Source organism: Zootoca vivipara, chromosome 12 (assembly GCF_963506605.1).
Source record: "Zootoca vivipara chromosome 12, rZooViv1.1, whole genome shotgun sequence".
Lineage (NCBI taxonomy): Eukaryota > Metazoa > Chordata > Lepidosauria > Squamata > Lacertidae > Zootoca > Zootoca vivipara.
The window spans coordinates 33,091,345-33,116,132 of NC_083287.1; the positions used below are offsets into that span (position 1 = coordinate 33,091,345).

At 42.6% G+C, this 24,788-nt stretch overlaps 1 long non-coding RNA gene across 1 annotated transcript in view; it reads left to right on the forward strand.

Annotated features, from left to right (window-relative positions):
- The first annotated feature begins 11,365 nt into the window (after positions 1 to 11,365).
- The window catches only part of LOC132592863 (uncharacterized), a 49,535-nt gene continuing 36,112 nt past the window's right edge, over positions 11,366 to 24,788 (forward strand). The window contains exons 1-2 of the long non-coding RNA XR_009558400.1: positions 11,366 to 11,401; positions 12,436 to 12,534. This is a non-coding gene — a long non-coding RNA (uncharacterized LOC132592863). The remainder of the gene's footprint in view (positions 11,402 to 12,435; positions 12,535 to 24,788) is intronic.

A 24,788-nucleotide genomic window follows, 5' to 3' on the forward strand; every position in this document is an offset into this window, starting at 1 on the left:
TTCTAAAACCGGAGGAAAAACCCTCCCATAGATATTTGGCTGCGGTGATGTTAGGATAAAGTTGTAGCAAGGACTTAAGGGGGTCTAGTTTAATCGGGGAGTATGCCAAGGCCAAGGACTGATCAATAGCGGTTACTTGACATGCCTTGAGCGGCAGCTGATCCACCCCTTGACCCTTGCTGAAAGTTACCACGCCTCCCTCGAAAGGACTGCCTGCCTTTGAAGCAAGCCGTGGCTGGGTGTGAACCCTGGCATTTTTTGCATTCGTGGCTGTATTTGCAATAAGCCCTGCCACAGGTGCCTTTGTTAAATTCCCAGCACACAAGGCGGCGGGTAGATTTTTTATATTCTGCCTTTGCAGATCGATATGTGTCCGGCTGTTTCTTCTCAATGTATGGGCCCACATGCTCGCCCCAGAAATTCTGGTCCCTCAAGTCCCACCTAGTGCTGGACAACAGGGAGGCATTCCTACGAAAGTCCTCGTCGTACAGTAATGCAGGACCCTCGCCTGCTAGTGCATAAGCTTTTCTGACATGAGCCATGTAGGCCAGGAGGTGCATAGCTCTTTTTGGGTAGCAAGCCACAATGGTGCCCATGTAAATCTGAAAACCATCCAACCAGTTTTCGAAGGTCCGCTCGGCCCTTGGTTCCCGGTATCTACGTTTGCCATAACTATTCTTCTTCTCCCCTTTTCCCTTAATCTTAGCTGGAGGGAGGAGAGTAAATATGTCCACATAATCCCCATTAAGGATCCTGTTCCGCTTTTTATTGGACAAGTGATTACCTAAAATGAAATCTGAAGACGCAAATGTGGATTTCTTAACGTCCGGTACTAATGCACCGTCTCTCCACTCGAGCGTACCATTGAAGGTCTTACGATGCGAGTTTGCGCGCCTCTCGTGCGCCCAAACAGGCAAGCCCACAAGTTCCTCACCCTCGCCCCAATAACCCTCTAAGATGGGTTCTTCGTCATCCGAACTAGAAGAAGAAGTACCTGAGTCATCATGGGGATCCGTATGCTTGGTCTTCTTGGTCTTCTTTTTGCTGGTTTTTTGTGGAACTTCTTTCTCCGACCTGTCCGGCTGTCCCGTATTCTTCTCAGAACTCGTGGGTTGTGCAGGATCCCGATTCTCGCCATCTGAGGTGGTGTTTGAAGACAAGCTCCTTGACCTAGACTGGGTACCCTGAGAAAGATTGCGCAAGCAAGTGGGGGTACCAAGGGATAACTGAGAAATAGAATTATTACTGCTAGGCGTAGAAGGCCCTGTGCCCACAGGATCGGAGGAGGTTGCAGGCGCAGTAGAAGCAGAATGGGATCTGGTTCCAATGCGACCAGCCCTGGCTGTGTTACCGGAAGCAGAGGTGCCAGGGCGCGCCTCGTCCTCTCTTGGCGTGTCTGCGACGAAGTCCTGGGACCCCTCGGCAGGGAGGTCCTGTAATGAAACCCCCGGCTTTGATACCTGTTGAAAGAAGTTCTGGAGACCTGAGAACAAGTTAGCCACGGCTTCCGAAGGGATGGAGATAGTGGTGACCGCAGGAGCACTGGAGGCAGTGTTTGCGTTGGTGGCGTGCCTTTTGTTAGGTACAGCTGCAGGCCCGGTCTGCTTGCGCTTTGGGGCCATCGCACCTGGTCACCGCGCGATACAAAATGTAAAAGCAAAAGAAGCCGAGGTAACAAACTCAATCCGAGGGCTGAACTGGAGAAGCTCTAATTAGCGTCAAGATGCGATTTCTTGTAAATGCGTAATGCTGTAAGGTGCCCCTACAACGTAAGATTGAGTAGCGCTAACAGAGTAATACCTGTGCAGTCGCCTACTTACAATTTAAATTACCAGGCTCGCTATTCAGCTAAACGCGGATTAAAATACTACCTGGCGAGGCAAGGTAGCCTCCTGGAGGCAAGGCAGCCAATTTAAGGTAACTGACAAACTGTTCTAATTGAAACAAGCGCTATATCCCGCGTATGAGATCCTAAAATAATTAAGTAATGAACCCAAATATGCCTGTTAACTGGCCCGCTGCACTTGCGCTTTAAGGTTCTTTGAACTGCCACGTAAGCAGGAGCTGGGACCAAACAACAGTAGCCCCCCTTCACAAGGATTTGAACCGCCGACCTTCTGATCAGCAAGCCCTAGGGATGGTGGTTTAACCCACAGCGTCACACAAATCCCTGGTATTGATTCTAAAATTAAAATTACCAGCAGAACCAAAAGCGATTTATAAAGAAACTAATCAGAATACGGCCACTATAAAATATCTATTAAATACCTTGAGTTATAGAGGGGGGGGTCCTCAAAATTATAGTATTTAAAAGGACTGATGAATTAGACAAGCAGCTAAATAATTCCAACTACTACTATAGTGTAGTGGTGAGTTCTAGGTAACGCACAAAAACAAGCAAAATAACAATTGGATGCGCAGGAAAATTGGTTAAATGACTGCAATCACCAGGAAAATTACCCCTTGGGTTTACTTGAAATCAAAATATCCAACTTTATTTACACCAATCAAATTGAAATAAATGGAGAAGCCAGGCAAAAAGTGTAAAAATTTGGTTTAAATCTAACAAAGGCAGCAAGGAGACCACATGCAATCCCTAGCAGAAACGAACGGGAGAGGGAACCTGAAAAATCACCCCTTAAGGAGATGGCAGACGTGTGGCAAAAGCCCTCTTAAAGTGGGGGGGGATGGGGGTAGGCTACACGTGCCACTCACAAAATGGCGACCTACAGGATGCGCGATAAAGAAAACCTTCCCAAAATGGCGATCCAAAATGTGTGCCCGTGGTCCGCCCAAAATGGCTACCGACAAGGTGGCAAAAGTCCTATTCAAAAAGGTAGACAGGGAGGGAGGTGTCCAGGCTCGCTACGACTGGCGACCTACTTAAAATGGCCGCCGGAGAGGCCCACGTGGCCACTCCAAAGATGGCGACCAAAACGTGGCCACACCAAAGATGGCGACCAACCGTAGCACTTCCTGCAGGGGAAGGCTACTGGCGTCGCAGAAGGAAATCGGTACGCTCGAAAAACGAGACTGTTACTACAGCAATCACACCAGCCCTGGAAAAAACTCGGGCCCTGGAAAAACTCAGGCCAGAAGTAACCGAGAGCCTATAAGGGCACTGCGCCTACAGCTAATAAAGAGCCCTGGAATCGTAGAAGCCCCAGGAAAGAAGTAGATAAACGAGAACGTTAATATGCTAACCCCCACAACGTTCTGAAGCGCCGCAATGCACACCCAGCTAACAAACCAACAGCCCCGTAACGATACAAAAGCAAAACCTGAAAAGGAAAGTAAACAACGATATCCTGCGTCCGTGAGAGCTCCGGGAAGAATGTCGTGCAGGAGAGGATACCCGATGCGAAGCACGGCGTTCCGCTCGGAAGGGGCAGGCCCGAAGTGTCCTTGGCTCCGGAAGCAGCTGGGCGGCGGCAGGAGGCCCGGGCACGACAATCGGCAGGCGCGCGCCTCGTACGTAAAGGGGGTGGCTTTTGCTAAAAAGCGGAGGCTCCCACCGCGGCTTTCCCCGATCAGCGTGGGGCAGAGAAGCGCCTGTTCGGGGGGGAGCGAATCCCTCGATGGAGCGTACGGCTGGGTGCCAGGCAAGCTGCACGATCCGAGCGGCACCGAATGGAAGCCTGTCTCGGTCCTAGTGAGCTCGCCGCCTGCTAGAAGAGAAAGGTGGCGTTTAAAAACGCCGTTTTTTAAAAGTGATTTCAGCAAATCCAGGAGGTCCGAACTGCAGCGATTTCTGCAGCGATCCCCGAGGTGAGTCCGAAGAAAAGGTGAGGTGAGTCCGAAGGCAAGAGGACGAGCTCCTGCCGCGGGCTCACTTTTATTGCCAAGCCACGCCCCCTCGAGGTGCGCCCCGATTGGTTGCACCACAGGCGTGACGCGGCAGGAGGGGAACCAATGGGCTGGGGGAATGCTAGCCATTCCCCCCACACGTGAAGCCCCCGTGCAGCCCACAACCCCTCCTCCCTTCAAGCCGGGAAGAGGCTATCTTATGTAGCTCTTATTGTAGATCACAAAAGGAAACTATTGAAATAAACCCTGTTATATTTTTATAAAATAACTTGTCCATATTACCCTGTTTCACTTTCTCTCATTTGAAAGCATAGTTGCTGTCACTCTTTGATGCCTGGCCTACAAATATTTCTGAAAGTGAAGGCAGGATTGATTAAAGTTTATTCATACAAACACTTTTGTCTTCACACAATAAATGGGCAAATTCCATCCACAATAAATTTTCTGCTTGTTAAGGGCAGAACAGCTCCTAAAATATGAACAATCCATATATATTTTTTTAAAAACGAATGTATAACAGCACTGCTCAGGGAGATTTAGAATTCCCAAGCCTTTATTTGCAATACCTACTTCCTTAAAATTGAGAGATTGACTAAGATAATAATACTAAAAGAAACCATACTTATTGCACAAAAGGATTTTTTATTGTTTACTTTGTAATTCCTGAACCCTTCAAAACACATCTTGTCTTATGACCACATTGATAATGGTTAAAAACACACTTTGTAAAGGCTGGACATTTTAAAAGAAGTGTGTCAGCAGCAGAATCACATTCCAAGGGCTACTGTCTTGCCTTGATGTGGTCCAGTAGCTGCTAGTGCCCATTGTGACTGTTGCAGCAGAAAGCTAGGAGCCCAAACTGGAGGTGGAACCAGAGCCAATGATAAACAGTGTCAACTAATTTTAGGTTTGCCCCCATCTTATTTATTTATTGCATTTATATACCACCTTTTTCTCCCACTCCTCGTTTAATCTCCACTACAATGCTTTGAATGGGACGTGGGTGGCGCTGTGGGTTAAACCACAGAGCCTAGGGCTTGCCATTCAGAAGGTCGGCGGTTCGAATCCCCGTGACGGAGTGAGCTCCTGTTGCTCAGTTCCAGCTCCTGCCAACCTACCGTAGCAATTCGAAAGCACGTCAAAGTGCAAGTAGATAAATAGGTACTGCTACAGCAGGAAGGTAAACAGCATTTCCGTGTGCTGCTCTGGTTTGCCAGAAGCGGCTTTATCATGCTGGCCACATGACCTGGAAGCTGTATGCCGGCTCCCTTGGCCAATAACGCGAGATGAGCGCCTCAACCCCAGAGTCGGTCACGACTTGACCTAATGGTCAGGGGTCCCTTTACCTTTACAATGCTTTGAGGTCTTCCTCCTTGCTGAGTTCTATAAGGGCAACACTGAGACTTCAGAGGAATCATAGAATCATAGAGTTGGAAGAGACCACAAGGGTCATCCAGTCCAACCCCCTGCCAAGCAGGAAACACCATCAAAGCATTCTTGACATATGCCTGTCAAGCCTCTGCTTAAAGACCTCCAAAGAAGGAGACTCCACCACACTCCTTGGTAGCAAATTCCACTGCCGAACAGCTCTTACTGTCAGGAAGTTCTTCCTAATGTTTAGGTGGAATCTTCTTTCTTGTAGTTTGAATCCATTGCTTCGTGTCCGCTTCTCTGGAACAGCAGAAAACAATCTTTCTCCCTCCTCCATATGACATCCTTTCATATATTTGAACATGGCTATCATATCACCCCTTAACCTTCTCTTCTCCAGGCTAAACATACCCAGCTCCCTAAGCCGTTCCTCATAAGGCATTGTTTCCAAGCCTTTGACCATTTTGGTTGCCCTCCTCTGGACACGTTCCAGTTTGTCAGTATCCTTCTTGAAGAAGCTAACAGGCAGTGTCACCTCCTGAATAGGTTGTAAGAAAAAAGACAGGGTGGGTGGTACTGGTTGAGGGCAGATTGAAGTTGATGGGACAGTGCCCTATTTGCTGTAATGGATCAGCTGCCACTGGCCTGGTCTATTGTCCCTGAGCTAGAACCAAAGAGTTTGCTGATGTTACTTCCATAGAACTCATGTAAAAACTGTGATTCAGTTGCGTTGATAAACAAATCACGAACCTCTTGCCCCACAAATGTTGCTGGACTACAGCTCCCATCATCCTTGACCATCGGCCTTGGCTGGCTGGGCCTTAGGCATTCAAGTTTAACAATATCTGGAGTGCCACAGCTTCCCCAGCTCTGCTCCTATACAGAATCTTAATTCTAGGGTTCAGGATCATGACATCTGAGAACCATGATGGTTAAATTATTCTGAAACAGGCATAAGATTGCAGTGCAAACAGACACAGGCCCAGATGAAGTTACAGTTGTGTTTACAGTTTAAGGTTCATCATATAAAGATTCCTGTGGAGTCCTGTCAAATAAAGAAGACATTTTATACATGACACATTTTAACCCAGACTGTAGTATTTATTAACTTGCTTATGACTACAGTCTCCAACTCTCCAGTTGTAGTAAATTGCAATTCCCTGAAGTTGGGGTGGGGGAAGTAAGTCTTTAAGAAGTGGTGCCCAGAAAAATACTATAGGTAGTCAGGAGGCTTGCCAAATCAGTTTCAGTTATCCATGTGTTTTATTAAGAACAGGAGTAGCACAACCAATTGTTAGTTTTGAAGCACTACAATCTTTCTACAGAATTCTTTCCTTATGCTTATGTTCCGAATAAGAATCTATAACTCTCATTGTGGTTTTGAAGAACCTCCAAGCCCCCTCCCCAAGCTCTTACTTAAACACTTAGGTTTGACAAGCCCTCTTCCCCCTTTCTAACAGTTCACTGTGTAGCAACTCAAATCTATACAACTTGTGGCCCACTAAGCAGAATGTAACATTCTGACTATGCATGGTGGTCCACCAGAGCCTTGACAAATCTACTGGTTTTTACTCTCTGACTAGCTGTCAAACATGTGGAGGAGCATAGCTGGATCCAGTTCTCAAAATCTCCCATTTTTGGGGGGAAACCTACTAATTTTGCATAAGCACCCTTCTCTGTGTGGGATAAATCAGCCTCATATAACCAATGTGCTTTAAATAATCCATGAAGGGGTTAAGACCATAGAGTAAACTGTTCTCCCTGGCTGTTCTCCTTAACCCTCACATTGGGTGGCTTACCAAATTCTTTGTTCTCGCTCTTTTCCACCATGTAACCAACTAGTAAATATGTCTGGGCTGTTCGCTCCAAGCCCAGACTGTGTGGCTTTAGCAAGCCATCTTTGTGTTTCTGTGCAAAATTAGAAACATTTACCAATTTTGCAATTGTATGGAAAAGTACATGAATTTGTAAGAAAACCATTTTTAACTTACCAAATGTGTGGTCTCTTTCTGTGCTAAGGGGAAGTTGGGAGCTTTGGAAGAAACTTAGAAGGGGATATTTTCTGTTCTGACTTGCTCAAGACTTCTGCTCACAGAAGTCCCTCAAGTCTTGCTTTTCTCTCTGAATCTCTTCTCCTCAGAATCTCCTCAGACAAAAACTTTCAGACCCTAAGTGCCAAAAATGTCATACGTAAATAAATAAAATAGAAGCTCTAATTGCGATTACATCATTGGTCCCATTTTACAGAAAATGTGATGCCAAGAACAGCCAGCAAACTTAACAGCACAGTGGAAGAAAGCACTTTTTGATTTTTAAATGTTGTTCATCCTGATGTAATTTGTCAATGAATTAAGAGTTGTTTTGAAGAAAAAATGGGGAGGTGGAGAAGGGAAGATGGGATGTAAGTATAATAATGAACAAAGTTGTTATATACTGAGGTTGATTTTGTTTTATTTTTATCTTAAATTGGTTGTTTTTTCTTATATTTGAAATTTGCTTTGTGGCATATACACACACACACACACACACACACACATATATATATATATACAGTATAAGGATAACAGTGATGAATTCATTAAAATAAACAATTCTGTATGGCAACACAAAATGTTTTGACATCTACTAAGTAGAAAGAAACCTTTTGCTGCTCTGGCATTTTCCCCACCCACCTACCTCAAGCGGACTTTGCTTTTCTGGCCATATTCAGAGACATCAAATGTTTGTTACAGCATATCTAGACATGTGTCTTCCCAATAACAATTCGAATGGTGTGGGTCAAATGATACACACAGATTCTTATTTATCAGGAAATGGAGTGTGGGAAACGAGGTATCTATCCTTCAATGTCTATTCCTCCCTCTGGCTAATGATACCACTGATTGGTGAGGGAATAATATTTTCTTCAAGTAATTTCAGCAGAAATCTTCTGGACATGTAGTAGCATGTGAAAATGCCACTATTGTTTACTTATTTATTTTGTTTCTTGGTGAGCGTTGCATTTCATTAGGTAACCCCTGACACTCACTGCCTATTCAGCAGACATACTTTCAGAATCTTTTCTTTCCGGAATCTTTCTTTTCTTTTCTTTGTGTAAAGGGTATGTACCGGCTTTGTGGAATCCCTGTAGCAAGTTGTAAATGATGTATGAACTGAAAAATCTTTGCCTTGTACACAGTAGGAATACAGAAAGTGCTGTGCAGTCACTGCTGTGCTATGCTTTTTTCTATATATACAGACACACAGGATTCATCTCATATTCATTCTGACAAGTCCTTCAAGTCCACATGTCTTTGGATGGGATGGATGGCTTGTGTGTAAATTTAGCATTGTCCTGTGCTTCTATATTATAAATGAAAGGTCACTTGCAGGAATCTCAAAAAGCAGGCCAGGTAAGCTACTTCTTCATTACACATAATGTGCTCTAGGCTTATTTCCTTTCAATACCAGCTATTGAGATCACATTTTTATTTTGGATTCCCAGTATTTTTATGTCCTTGCTAGTGTAGAGCTGAAATTTCTTGTAAGGCTTTTTTTTTCCTGAGAAAATTTCTGAGGTTTTCCCTTTTCTCATCTCCCTTCAAAAAATAAGGATATGTTTTTTTCTGAATATTGTACACTTTTAAAAAAAGAAGTATGATTGCTGACATTTTGTTAAACAATGCCCTGAAATGCTTGGTCTGGGGAATTGTGGATGCACATTGGTGGCCAGGCTGCCAGCATAGTTTTTGCCACTGCCAGTTAACATCAGCACTGCAGCAGCAAAGCCAAACAAAATTCGTTTAGGAGGGGGGGAGAAAGAAAGAAAGAAAGAAAGAGAAAGAAAGAACGAGAAACTATTTTACCGCCTTTGCTAATTGTGACAACTACCCTTGAAAAACACTTGGAGAATTTCTCTGATTCTTGTAGAAGTACATTGAAATGTTTTTCTCCAATTTCTCTGCTCACAAATGGGGTACTGAGATGACATTGTTGAACAGCTCTAGGCAAAACACACAGCAGTCTTGCCATAATAAACCAGATAATCTGAAAGGTGCAACCTTTTTTTTCAGTTTAATCTCAATCTGTGCTGTTGGGTAGTGATTAAGAACTAGAAACAGCCCACATGCTAGGTGGCAGGAGGGGTGACTGTCTAGGACCAACTGAATTTTCACTCAAATGTTCATCAAACAGCTATTGTTTTCACTCAATCTAAAAGAGGCCTTGAGAAGATGCACCATCTCACTGTACTTTTTCTGCATATTTTTATTCATGCTGTGACCAATGTGCATAGCTGTCAAGTTTCCCCTTTTCTCGTGAGGAAGCCTATTCAGCATAAGAGAATTTCCCTTTTAAAAATGGAGAACTTGACAGCTATGCCAATGTGTGGCTGCTGCCTAGGGCTATTTGCAGATCTACCATTCAGTCCTCATTTTTATACACATCTGATGAATATCTGCTCCATGAAATTATTGCTCCAGATAGATCATCATTGGGCTAACTTGGACTACTTTGTGCTTTGCGGAAGCTCCTTTGCTGCAAATAAGAAGCACACACAGTCTTTGACCCGTACTACGGCGACTTCTCTCTTAGGACCTATCTGCATTATAAGGCCATTTTACACAATCATGGCTCTGCTGAAGAATTCTGGGAAGCATGCTGAGAGTTGATAGGAGACTCCTATTCCCCTTTCAGAGCTGCAATTCCCAGGCTTTCCTGGAAAGAGGGATTGACTGTTAAACCACTCTTGAGAGCTATAGCTCTGTGAGGGGAATAGGGGGCTCCTAACAACTCTTTGCACCCTTAAGAAGCTATAGTTCCTAGGATTCTTTGGAGGCCATAACTATTTAAAGTGCCACAATACCGCTTTAAATGTGCAATGCAGATGGAACCCTAATTAAGCTTACTTGCAAAGGCATTTTCATACTATTAGTTCCCTCCAGCGCAACCTCTTTCAGAAAGATTACTTAAAGGGGAAGACCTCAAAAACAGCACAGTGAGGACTAACTATGCTCAGTAGGCATTAAATACTTACTGATCATTGAGGGAGATGAATGGAAAGGTGCATCCTGGGAAGGGCATGGCTGCCTGACCAGAGAACTCCTTCAAATTTTGCTGAGGATCCTACTTGTAAATGTTGGATTGAAAAGGGATGATAAAACAGACCTCTGTATTGTCCAATTCCAGTGTGAAGATCACATATTCCCAAGATTCACATCATGTAAATGGTTTACAAAAAAAAACCAGAGGACTCAAGAGTCAAGCCATTTGTTTATGTAGCCAGTATTGTATACTCTGACTGGCAACAGCTCTCCAGGGTCTCAGGAAAATCTTCTCCCACCACCTGCTGCTTTTAGCTGGAGACACCAGGGATTGAATTGTTGAACTTCTGTGTGTGCTATACCACTGAGCAGAAGTAACAAGTCTACAACTATTGGCTGAATACTAACTAGCTTTTCAAATTGCTTTAAGAAAAGCAGATAGCCACAGTTTCACAAGTGACTGAGTGGCCTCCCGGAACCGATACAGAAATATTCCCCTTGCCTGTCTCCAGGGAAGTGGCAATGTGCAATTTATATCTCCACAAGGCATATTCAGTCTTCTTCATATTCTAAGGTAGGATTTCCCAAATTTGGGTCTCCAGCTGCTTTTGGACTACAATTCCCACCATCCCTTGCCAGCAGGGGTGATGGGAACTGTAGTCCAAAAACATATGGAGACCCAAGTTTGGGAAACCCTGCTCCAAGGTATATCAAAAGAGAGGTATGTTGTGGTTTCCTTGAAAGAAAGTCTGATCGCACTGCGGTGGAGCCTGTATGCCTACACAGTACTCTTGGCACTTTATTACACAACGTGATTGGAGTCTTCCTCCTTCCCTAAAAACACGATCAATGTGAAAAAACAAACACAATTTACTCTGTCACAGAGCACATTAGGCTGCAGTGGTTGGTGCTGTAAAATAATTCCATGTGCCAGCCTTCAGTGATTACTTGCAGATATTTACTTTTAGCGCATGGCATATAGAACATTAAAAGCGTTTTGAAAATCCCACAGTTTTTCAACTTCTGAAGGATTATTAACTTCAAAGTCGGAAGAAATGTCGGCCTTCTATGTTTGGAAATGCCAGCAGCCTTTGCATATCCCCACCACAGTACCAAGCAACCCCCAGCAGAGAGGAGCGATTACTGCCTCGGTGGCGAGAGGATGGCTTTTGATCTCCTAACATATTGGAAATTACTTAAAGGTAAGCCATCTGCTAGCTGAGGAACAAAAATAGATTACATCACACCCTGCTAGAAAGATTGTGTTAAATCCTGTATATCAAGGCTTTTAATAATTCTATATTAAGTCAGCTAATAGGATTAGGGACACATTTTCCTTAGGCATTTTTCACCAACTATTAACAAAAAAACCCAAAAAAACTCACCCACCCACCCCCACCCCACTTTTGGTGATGATCTGTAAAATTCAAGAGTGTTTCACTGTGAATGAAAATAATTCTTTCAAGAATGAAACACTTCTTTAGATCCCAATTGGTCTCCAAAAGGCACTTACCGTAGGAGAGCATTTTCTGGATGGATCCTGGGGAGTGAGAAGAGCAGAGTTCCCATTATTATTATGCTAGCATGATCCATTGATGATGGCAGGCTGCACTGACTTAGTGCAACCGTGAAAGCACTGAGCAGGCTGTTTGAATCCATGCATTTGAGGGAATGACAACAGTGTTTTGTTTTATTCTATTGTGTTCCTGCACCGGCAAACAAGGTGCAGTTCATAGCTGCATAAACAATATTTCACATCCCTGCTCCCATACTCTCAAATCTTGCCAACAAAGCCCAGGGTTTCTGCCATTTATAAAAGACCTTCAGGAGACCACTGCACAGTAAACAGTTTGGAATACTGTTGTCACAGGTAAAAAGGGGGGACAAGCATCCGCAGTACTGCCGTAGCCAACTGTGAAGGTTGGTGGTGGTTCAAAGGGCTGGGGGAAATAGTGGCTTTTGTCTTTTGTTCCTAGAGCCATAAGCACAAGGAAACTCAAGGAAGAGAACTTTCCTTTCCCCTCCTCTTTCTACTGCTCCCTTTGTGCACCAAAAAGTCTGTTTGGAGGCTCAAAAGAGCCTCCTTGACATTCTGAGATGATGCATGGTGTGGACTGGGGAACTGGCTTATCAAGGGAGGGCAAATTGACCAAAATCAGACAGATACCCCTTTGCTGAACAGGGATTATGCACCTACAAGGTGCCCTCACCTGATTTTGGTTTCTCTTTCCTTCAGCAACATCTAGTTGCTTCATGCCACACTGTTCAGAAGCTCTTCAGGGGACAGAGTTAGCTTTAATGGGAGAGAGGAGGAAGGGATTGGAAGCCCTCTTTGGTGAGTATCCTTCTACTTGTGGTTCTCAAGACTTGTCCACTGACTGACCACTGTACACAAGAGGCCCTTTGATATGATCTAGCAAGGCTGTTCTGATGATCTTGTCTCGATTCCTGAAGGGCATGTATGAGATGAAGGTAGATAATTTAACAAGCCTGTTTTCTAGTAAGTGTCTGTTCTATTCTAACATCTCGTCAGATGTGCTCCAAACTCTTACTTGGAATGAAATCATCTAACTATTTCAGTCGTAATGGATCAAACAAATAACTTCAGTGTGTTTGGGAATACAACCGGATTGTTCTAGAGTTTGTCATGCCAGTATTCTTGCAGACACCACTAAATACCAACAAAGGAACCTTTACCTCCTGTATTAGTGCTGTATGTTTCATAGTTCCAAGACAGATATCTGTTAGATTTGCTCTTATCTAGTCTGCTGGTTTAGAGTGATTCTTTTTCACCCACGCTTGAGACAAAACAGCATATAAAGCTCCCAAGCTCCCATGACTTTTGACCTCACAGGTCTTTGTTCAAGCAACTCATCTTCACTCAATGCCCCCCAAGCATGCATAGGACACTAGGAGCAGTGTACCAGAAATCCATGGCAGCCCTGAGTCACAGTGCCACAAGCTAAGATGATGTGACATGTATTTCCATATCAAAACAGCAGAAACCTTTCTTTCCCCTCTTCACCGATGCATAACATCCCAAAAGGGAAGAACGGCCTTCAGCTAACACAGATCAATTTTCTTTCAGCTTCAATCACCATTTAATTACTGTTGACTTCTTTAACCTCCCCCCCACTTCCTTTATAGATTAGCTTCCTTTATATTCTAATGCCATTTACTTTTTCCTGTAACTTAATCAAACTTGAAATGATATGATAAAAAAAAAACATATTTCCCTTCTTTCTTCCTGTTCTTTGTGTTCGAGTTACTTCAAAATGCAGATTATTTCTTGTAGGAGAAAAATATTTTTTAATGAACCACCTTTTAACTTTATCAACCTACAGTATCTACACATCATTTCCTTTAACTGAGTAATTTTTTAGATGACTTGATGGTCGGGTGGATGAAAGTGCTAGAATTTCACCTTTGGGCTTTCTGGCTGAAATAGTAGTGTTACCAAAGTGCTCACTCTCTCTCTGTGTGGTGAATTATCATAACCCACCTCAGTCTTCAATAAACAACATGTGTTTCATTGCCTCTCCCATGCCTGATTAAATGTGTAATTCTTCCAAATTGGTATCGGTCCCTGTTGACAAGACTTTATGTTAAAGAACACAGAACATATATGTAGATTTGTTACACACACCAACTTGGTAGGAAAAGCAGTTAATAAAATGATACCCCCCCTCCAAAAAAACGGTGTTGCAAGCACCACAAGAGACCTTTTGGAGATTTCAGTTCTGAAAGAGAAAGATGTGATGTGTTACAGCTTTACAGTATGAAAAATTATTGTTAGTAGTAAATGTATTTATATCCTTCCTTTCTCCCAAATTGGGAGGAGGTACTGAGCTGAATGAGTGAGTGTTGGCCTGTTGGGGTACTACTGAGCTATCAATCTACTGAGCTATCAAACAAAGAGAAAAACTGTCTTACACATTTGATGTGTAATTGTGAAGTAGCTGTACAAAATCTAGCCCAAGACTGATCAAGGGCTCTTATGACACAATCATGGAATGTCAACACTTGTGGTATATTAGAGCTAAATGTCGGCATAATCAACTTCATGACCAGCATCACTGTGCAAATGCCACACCCCTTCACTATTAACTTCAAGTCTTTGGACATCTTCCCTTTGCTATTGCTGCACGTTAACCTGCTCCCTCCAAGCATGCAAGCAAATGACTAGTGAGCAAATGGAGTGGCATTCACTATCTGCCTGACACTCTCCCTGTAGGCCAGAGTCAGCTAACTCCCCCCCCCAAATAATTTTTATTGATTTTATACCACTTACAAAGATATATATATATATATATATATATATATATATATATATATATATGTAACATAAAGCAGAAAAGAAAACAAAAATAAAGAAAAAGAAAAAGAGAGACTCCAATATCAACTCTTATTTCTTAACATTGCGGACTTCCTCGCATCTCCCTCTTGAGTTCTTTTTTTATAACTAAATTTTGCAGTTTCCAAATATCATCCATACTTTCTCGAAATCTCTTAATTCTGCATCATATCTTATATCTTAAACATTAATTCTTACACATTTATCATTACAAAAATCCTTCTCACTTAAATTCAATCTACTATATTACTAAATTATACTCCTTTTACTTCTAAACCCTAATTTTAATAACATTCTGATATCCTAATTCTCTTAACTTTTATTCTACTCCAAAGCCACTATTCCCTACCCAAAAATATCCATAGATCAATTTCTATATCTTCTTTTTTATAATCCCACCTTTAAGACTAATTCAACCCCCCCCCTCCCTTGGAATCGGTATCTCCAGAGATTTCAGCTGGCTCATTAAAACATTCCAAGTTCAGACTGTCTTTACCCATTCAATAAAATCTTAATCCAATAAACCACCTTCACCCCACTCCTACTCTGACCCAATTCAACCCTTGCTCAACCCTCTTCTTCAACTGTTGCATTCTCAACTCTTTGGCTTCGCTCCTATTCACTTTCTGTCCCCAACCTGCATCCTGCCCCCCCCTCTCTCACTGGGGAGGTAACATTCCAGATTATTTCTTTTTAAAGAGACTTTTGAATCAAAACCAGATCCTGTTCCCCCCTCCCACCGGTGGAACAGTAATTTCCCTCTCTTCTTCCTTATATTTTTCAAAGTTCAAATCTGATAGTTCAAAGTTCAAGTCTGTTGGTTTAACAATCTTCTCCTTTGAAATTACTGTTTTTCCATTAGGGTTGAGCATCTCCTCTTTCATTTCCAGAATTTTTTCCAAAATTAAGTCCCAAAGTAGATCTTCAACCTCAGAGTCCAGAACCTTCTCCTCCATCCTGTTACTGTTCTCCATTTCTATGGGTGTAGCAGAGCAGGAAATGGTATTGTTGTTTTTTATTGTTATGTTTCCCCAAGCCTTAAAAGGATAATATCACATCCAAACTGGTTCCAACTTCTATTTCTTTGATCTTCCTCATATTATTACATTCTTAAGTTCAATACTGAGCAGCCTTCAAAGATTTTTTAACTTTAATTGCATCTTCTTTCCCTTATTAGTAGCTCTCAGCCTCCAATAAGCAAGCACATTCCTTTCTATTGTGACGTCATAATGGCAGCTAGCCGATCCTTCCTTTGACCGGACTCCAATTTCCAGAGGGGTTTCCTCTTGTCAGAACACAGTCCTTTGCAGAGATCAAAACACAGTTCAACTTCACCCTTTACTCTGCCTTGGGGAAAGATTTTAAAATCAATTTTTGGGTGATACAAAGCTTGCTGTCACTTCCCGGCTTCAGACAGTTTTACTGCATCATCCAGCACTCAAGTGGGGAGACCGACTTCCCTTTTAGGTCTCGTCCCCTAGCCAATTTCTAAGTCCAATTGCTAATTTTTTCACTTACTCACAATGTCCAGATCTCTTCTATTTGAAGGAAAAAATCCACCGCTTACAGGCTGTCGACTCAGAGCTTTGCTCCGTGGAGGTAGCATTGGGCTCAAAACGGCTCCCGCAACTGCCACTCCTCTGGCTCTCGGGGCTCCAAGGAGCTTACCGGGCAGCAGAGGATTCACTCCAGGGCACTGCCGAGCACCCATGACCCCAGAACGCACGATCTGGGGTTCTTTCGGGGGTCCGCATCGCTCTTGCGGGGTCCCCCCTCCTTCACACAGCCAGAAACCTCAGAGCTCGAGGTTTCCTCGCCGCTCATTCCGCGCGGTAGACCGGAAATCCAGAGTTAGCTAACTTGTGGCTCTCCAGTTAACCTATGGCCCTCTGGGCCTAATAATTACAACTACCTAGCACAGATGTCACTAATATTGGCCCTCAAATGTTGTTGACTCCAACTCCCATAATCCCTGATCATTGGTCATGCTACCTAATGGGAATAGGTGTCCAAGAGCATCGGGGGGACAGGATGACGATGACACAGGTTTCCCATCCCTGTCAAATAACTGTCTCACAAGAGCAAGACTCTGTTGTATTCTTCTTTGTGACTTCGTATAGGATCGAGGTACCAATTATCAGGCCAAAGTACTTATTGTTATATGTTATATTAGCATTTTACCCATCTGGGAAAGATACTTTGAAATGTACTGTGAGCTTTTATGTCATAGAACTGTTGGAGGGCTCCAAAAATATTTTACCAGGCAAGTCTGACTACAGAGCTCAGTTCTGTAGACTGGCTTATCCTGCAGGGTCTCATGCTATAACTTGCCCACTTGCAGAAGATGGAATGCAACCATACCTTGGGAAGTGAGCCAGAACCTGCTGGCTGACTCTGCCCCACTTACCTGTACCCTAGTTTTCTCAGGATGTTCCTGCAGGCATCTGTACTACTTAGCCCAGAAGTTCATCAGTTGAGACAGTAAAAGCACTTCATTAAAATACAATTAATCAAATGTCCAAATAACAATTTTCCTCATATCACTCAATTATGAATATAACTTCAAAAAATAAAACCAGAAGGAGTCTGCTTTATTTCTGCTTAGTATATTGATAGAATGTTACTAATATTTATACCAGGGTTACCTAATCCATTGGGGCTTGTTGCTTCGTTTGGAAATTTGATAAGTTTTGTGGGCAACATCACAAAATGGCTACCGTGGGAGCCTAGCTAGTAATAAAGGATAAATAATTTGCCCCAAGGTACTGAGTAAAAGACAGAGGTTGGACCTGAGCCCCTAACGTCAAATATTTGCCCTCACAACGTACAACAAAATACCCATTTCACAGATGAAATTGAGAATGCAAACTGATGAAGTTCATGCCCAAGATGGTTACATTCACCAACCCATTGCTAACTTTCCACTGGTTTCCTCAGTTTCCTGGATATTGGTGGAGTCTTCCTCTCTTTTCCTCATTTTCCATCCAGGTGGCTGCAGATTCCTCTTTCTCCAGTGTTTGCCTTCTGCTGCTCACCTCCCAGAGGCATTCTGGGGAATTACAGAAGATAGGTTGCTGGAGGCAAACTCTTCACTTTGAACTACCGTAATCTCCACTCAGTAAAAATATATATTTTAAACTACCGTAATTTAAAGAAAAACTGATAGGGCTCAAGGGCCTTGTGGGTCCATGAGAGGTGACTTTGGATTATGTGGTGTTCATGGGCACTGTGTTGGTGACTTATTTATATGAATGTACAAAGCGGCCTTATAGACTGTCGATCCACCTCAACAAGTAGATCCACCCAGCCAAGAACTGCCTTGAATGGCAATTGCTCTCAAAGCTCTCATTTCCTGCCCATAATACGTGACATCCTTTGCACCGGAGATGCCAAGGAATGAATCTCAGATGGTCAACATCCACCGCATGTGCTCTTTCACTGAACTAGGGCCTTCCCTGGTTACAATATTTACAGTATCAGTGAAGTGAATATTTACAGTACCAGTGATGTGAGGAGTTTATGTTTGACATTTACACTGTACTGTACACAGCTTAATTTAAACTGTGCCGTTGACTATGCAGGGCCTCAGAAAAACTGTGTGTGTGTGTGTGCGCGCGCACATATACCACCACCCATCATGCGCTTTAAACACTGTTCACTTTAGTTTTGTGTTGGTAATATAATTTGTACGTCTGAGATACAGTGTGTTTCTGCTCATTACAAGAAACGGAGGTGATTTAGCCATGCATAGCACCTGTCAAGTCTCTACTAATTGAGGTGATTATCCATTAACAAAGCAATGGTAGACTGACTCTCTCTCTCTCTCTCTCTCTCTCACACACACACACACACACACACACACTCAAAAAGGCTCAAGGGGTGGGCGGTGAGGAGAAAGAAAAAGAAAAGCAAATGCCACCTGTTCTCATTAATTCAATAGCCAACATCAGCAGAGGCTTACTAATGAGAAGAGTAGAAAGTGCAATTATCTTGCCTCAAATGAAATGTCTCGTGAAAGAGAATAAGAGAGTAATGACTCACTGGCTTATTTGGTAAATTCTATGTCTGTGAAAAGTGACGTGCCTGTAAATGAGTACTGTGATGGACAAAGAAAATTGTTTTCCCAAATTCAGATTTTCATCTAGAACTCAGTGTAATGACATGTGAATTTGTCAATATAAACCACTAGATGTAGGCGTACGATAAGTTAACTTAAGGAAGTTCACAGAAGGAAAGTTTCCAGGCCCCTCTTCCCCTTGAAAACTGCTACAACATCCCCACAACCAAGCCTCTCCAGAAGTTTGGGGGACTTTCCTGACCAATGTAGGAGAGAGCACAGCGGCTGCTGGAGGGCGGAAGAGAGAACAGGAAACTTCCATGAATTCTTAAGATAACTTATCTTAACACATAAACCATAGTTGTGCAAGTTTAATAAAATGCAAAAGAAAATCCTATCCTATCTGCCTTTAAAGTGTCCATAAAGTTAAAGATCTGTTCTTGTTTGCTTCCAAAGGAAGCATATATCTACAACTTTTATTAAGAGTACAAGAATAGCGCCATATATCAGTAAAGAATAAGACTCAGGGTTGTGGGTTCAAGTCCCATGTTCGGCAAAAGATTCCTGTATTGCAAGGGGTTGTTCTAGATGGCCCTCAAAGTCCCTTCCAACTCTACGATTCTATGATTTCTTAGGTACGCTTCACCCAGGGTCTGTAGGGATGGAAGCAATCTTTCAGATATTTGGGACCTACAGTAAGTTGTTTAGGGCTTTAAACACTAATGTGAGCACCTTGAATTGGGTGTGGAAACAAACTAGCAACCAGTATAGCTGTTTTAGAACAGGTTTTGTGAGTTCTAAATAGAACCGTGGCCAGTTATTTGGTCTTTGCCTTTTGTAGCAAATTGCCTTTTGTTGCAATTGAAGTCATATTCAGGAGCAGCCCCACATAAAAGCATGTTGCAATAATCCAATCTGGAAGTTGCCAGTGCATAAAGTGCAGTGGCCAAGCTCTATGAAAAGGCTATCCTCTGTCAAACAGGGGCTTTAGCTGTCTGGAGCTGGAACATACCAAAGCACACCTAAACATCCAGTAATAGTGTTGGATTGCTCAGTAGTAAAGCCTGGGCTTCACGTGCAAAAGATCTCAGGTTCACTCTCTTATATCTCCAGCTAGGGCTGGGAGACTCCTTTCTGCAACCCTGGAGTGGCACTGCCAGTCAGTGTTGGCAATACTGAGGTAAAAGATAGACCAGTGGTCTGGCAGCAGCTTACCGTATATTCCTATCCTTCCTGACACGTAAACTTTATGAAAAACCATCACTATGGCACATAATATCTAGTTATGCTATCCCTGGAAAAGAGAGTTAGTGGCAGACTTATGACATCCTGAACCTCACAATTTAAGGAATGTGCTGCCATTCCATTTCTTAATACTGTATGCATGGAAGTGTAACATTTAAAGAACAACATAGAGAGTGCTAGTTTATAGAAAAAGATGTGCCAGAGCTCACCATGAACTCCTACCTCGTTATCTTAGAATGGCAATGGTGCCCACCTAAGAGGTACTGGGACTAAGTTCCAGTGAGTTCCAGCTGAAAAAAGCCCTGAATAGACTATTTTACATATAAGATAGCCTGTATGAGAGCCCAGAATTGGACTAAACGATTCATTCGATTCTCCTGTGGTTCTTGTTAAACTACCATGGGGCTGGAAGAAGAAGAAGAAGAAGAAGAAGAAGAAGAAGAAGAAGAAGAAGAAGAAGAAGAAGAAGAAGAAGAAGAAGAAGAAGAAGAAGAAGAAGAAGAAGAAGAAGAAGCAGCAGCTCTGCCCTGGATTGATTGTAGAAATTCAGCTTTTAGTAGACATCCAGCAAGAGAGAAACATGAGATCTACATGAGATCTGGTTTCATTGCAGTAAGAGAAGAAAAGCTAGTTTAGCTTCAGGTACTGATTTCACATACAGCATTATGTTGATTAAGGACAACTGCAGTGTTCCACATTAAGCCCTGGCATGCCCTATTTTAAGAAGACCAGCATGATGCTCTTGATAATTTTAATTGTCTTTAGATGCTTTAAATTGTTATTAGTTGTTTTAAATATGTTTTTATTTTACTTTTAATAGTGTTATTTTACCACTTTGTTATTTGCTGCCCTAGGCTCTTTTGGGAAGAAGGATGGAATAGAAATTTAATTAATAATGATTCTTCTCTTGACAACTGGGAGGAAAAATATAAGAATATGCTGCCTTCAATATCAGACAAACTGAGTTCGCTTTCTCAGGCATTTTAAATTATTCAGAGTTCCCCCCCCCTCTTAAAGATTCACCCCTTGGTTGTTAATACGCAATGGGTGCTGCTGACTGTACAGTTCTGAACATGACAACATCTGGAAAATCCCAAGAATGCTGAGCCTGACTATATGCAGTTTATAGGGTTTCAGGAGTCTGCCTTGCTTCCTTTTGCTAGCATTTTATAATTAAGGAAAATAGTTTAGATGGGGAAAGAAGCTCCAGAGTTTTTTCTTCTTCTTGACCTATTTATGCCAAGATGACTCTTTAATGACTAAAAGCTCCGTGTTATAGGGGGTCAGAGGCTTTGTGTGTATTAAAACATGAAGTCATAAGACAGAACTGAATAATTCATTAATTGCTTTAATATGGCATGGTGCGGTTTTGTTTCTGCATTACACTTAATGAATTAAAACAGTAGGCTTGCATCATTTTATAAAAACAAGGAGCAGGATATTAAGGGAGACCATCAACATTTTCAGTTTCCTTTCACTGACATTAAATTCAAGCTCTTACATCAGTGAATAATCAGTACTTAGCTTAATGGCATGTTTCTGATGTCTGCCTAACACTAACATTAAATCATGTTGTAAAGTCTGATAAGCTTGATCTTCTTTGCTCTAGAGTTATTTGTTGAACAATTTGTTGCTTTTTTCCTGAATTTTACAGTACTCAATATCACAACATCTGGGAAACCCCAAAGCATAAATCATTTTTTTCTTTCATTTTATCTATGTTAAATGAGGGCAATGGTCTCTCCCCCCCCCCCCAATCCAGTAACTTTGAAAATTTTGGAGGAATAGTGCAATATGGTTCCATAAAAGGGCTTATTCAAGTTTTCCTTTGGTAGCTGAGATCACAAGGAGGCCAGTTCTCTGAGTAGTTGTACAAATCTACCTGTGTGACACCTGTACCTTAAAGGACTGGGTTCCTAGCTGAAGCATGCTGGGCTTTTTGAAGATGACCCAATAGGGGGTATCCAGAGGAGGGCCAATAGATTGACATGGATATTCTTTCATGGCACAAACGTCCTGAACAACCAACCTGGAGGAACTGAATATGCCATCATTTCCCACAGAATGGAGAAATAATCTTGAAGGACAGCGCAGAAGCCCCAAATGCTTTGTGCAGAGAAAGAAGAAATCTTGCTGCCCCCCCTGAAGCACCAAACTTATCTACATACTGTTTTGAGTGGCTAAGATATTTATGTGGTACCTTCTCTACTTAATGCTTACGTGGGGCCAAAAATGGATGCTAGAGTTTCTAAGCAATGGGAAATATAAATGGATTCCCACTGTGAAAGGAAGTGATAAGATGACACGAGGTGACACTGCTACCCCAAAAATGAATCAGTAGCCTGGGTCTTATTAAGGCTCCCTGCAGTTGAGAAATAGAAGTGCTACCAATGACTTCAATGTAAATTGTATAGGTGTATAAAACCCGTACGGTTTCACAAACAGCACAAGCCAACTACATATAATACACCTCAGCTAAACACACATAATCTAAAAAAGAAAGAGGAAAATAAATTAGTGCAAGATTAGGACCAAAAATATATAGCTGTTAAAACATTAAAGACCTGAGGAAATAGAAGGTCTTCACCTGGTGCCAATTGTACAGGAGAATGAAACTCCCATATATAAGTTGTATATTCTGTCATCCAACACAGAGCTAATGTGCTTAAACCAGTTATCGTAGTGGGGAGGGATACCACCCCCTTTGTTTTCAGATTAATCTACATCTCACTTATTTTCAGACATTATAGAATACCACTTCCTAAGGCTACTGGGCATCATGTCTGTGCTTCTTCCACTGTCAGATGCAATATGCTTTTGTATACAAGGGGAACACAAGTGGGGGGGGGAGTTCTGTTGCACTCAGGTCTGGCTTGCAGGCTCCCTGTCAGCATCTGGTTGACCATTCTAAGATCAGGCTGCTGAGATAGATGGGCCTTTGGTCTGTTCCAACAGCGTTCTCCTCATGTTCTTATTTATGTTCCTTTTTATCCCTGCTTTGAAACCACCCCACTTCCTTCAAAACCATCCTACTTCCTTTTCCCCTCCCCCTTTGGGCACATGCTTACTCACTGAATTATAGCCAAGGCATGAAGAGTATTTTATTGCATGAACAAGACTTGTGGGGAGGGCAGTCAAAGCATTCTGCACACCACAGTTGTTGTTGTTTAGTCGTTTAGTCGTGTCCGACTCTTCGTGACCCCATGGACCATAGCACGCCAGGCACTCCTGTCTTGCACTGCCTCCCGCAATTTGGTCAAACTCATGTTCGTAGCTTCGAGAACACTGTCCAACCATCTTGTCCTCTGTCGTCCCCTTCTCCTAGTGCCCTCAATCTTTCCCAACATCAGGGTCTTTTCCAAGGATTCTTCTCTTCTCATGAGGTGGCCAAAGTATTGGAGCCTCAGCTTCACGATCTGTGCTTCCAGGGAGCACTCAGGGCTGATTTCCTTAAGAATGGATAGGTTTGATCTTCTTGCAGTCCATGGGACTCTCAAGAGTCTCCTCCAGCACCATAATTCAAAAGCATCAATTCTTCGGCGATCAGCCTTCTTTATGGTCCAGCTCTCACTTCCATACATCACTACTGGGAAAACCATAGCTTTAACTATACGGACCTTTGTAGGCAAGGTGATGTCTCTGCTTTTTAAGATGCTGTCTAGGTTTGTCATTGCTTTTCTCCCAAGAAGCAGGCGTCTTTTAATTTCGTGACTGCTGTCACCATCTGCAGTGATCAAGGAGCCCAAGAAAGTAAAATCTCTCACTGCCTCCATTTCTTCCCCTTCTATTTGCCAGGAGGTGATGGGACCAGTGGCCATGATCTTGGTTTTTTTGATGTTGAGCTTCAGACCATATTTTGCGCTCTCCTCTTTCACCCTCATTAAAAGGTTCTTTAATTCCTCCTCGCTTTCTGCCATCAAGGTTGTGTCATCTGCATATCTGAGGTTGTTGATATTTCTTCCGGCAATCTTAATTCCGGCTTGGGATTCATCTAGTCCAGCCTTTCGCATGATGAATTCTGCATATAAGTTAAATAAGCAGGGAGACAATATACAACCTTGTCGTACTCCTTTCCCAATTTTGAACCAATCAGTTGTTCCATATCCAGTTCTAACTGTAGCTTCTTGTCCCACATAGAGATTTCTCAGGAGACAGATGAGGTGATCAGGCACTCCCATTTCTTTAAGAACTTGCCATAGTTTGCTGTGGTCGACACAGTCAAAGGCTTTTGCATAGTCAATGAAGCAGAAGTAGACGTTTTTCTGGAACTCTCTAGCTTTCTCCATAATCCAGCGCATGTTTGCTATTTGGTCTCTGGTTCCTCTGCCCTTTCGAAATCCAGCTTGCACTTCTGGGAGTTCTCGGTCCACATACTGCCTAAGCCTGCCTTGTAGAATTTTAAGCATAACCTTGCTAGCGTGTGAAATGAGCGCAATTGTGCGGTAGTTGGAGCATTCTTTGGCACTGCCCTTCTTTGGAATTGGGATGTAGACTGATCTTCTCCAATCCTCTGGCCATTGCTGAGTTTTCCAAACTTGCTGGCATATTGGGTGTAGCACCTTAACAGCATCATCTTTTAAAATTTTAAATAGTTCAGCTGGAATATCATCACTTCCACTGGCCTTGTTATTAGCAGTGCTTTCTAAGGCCCATTTGACTTCACTCTCCAAGATGTCTGGCTCAAGGTCAGCAACCACACTACCTGGGGTGTACGAGACCTCCATATCTTTCTGGTATAATTCCTCTGTGTATTCTTGCCACCTCTTCTTGATGTCTTCTGCTTCTGTTAGGTCCTTACCACTTTTGTCCTTGATTATGGTAATCTTTGTACGAAATGTTCCTTTCATATCTCCAATTTTCTTGAACAGATCTCTGGTTTTCCCCATTCTATTGTTTTCCTCTATTTCTTTGCATTGCTCATTTAAGAAGACCC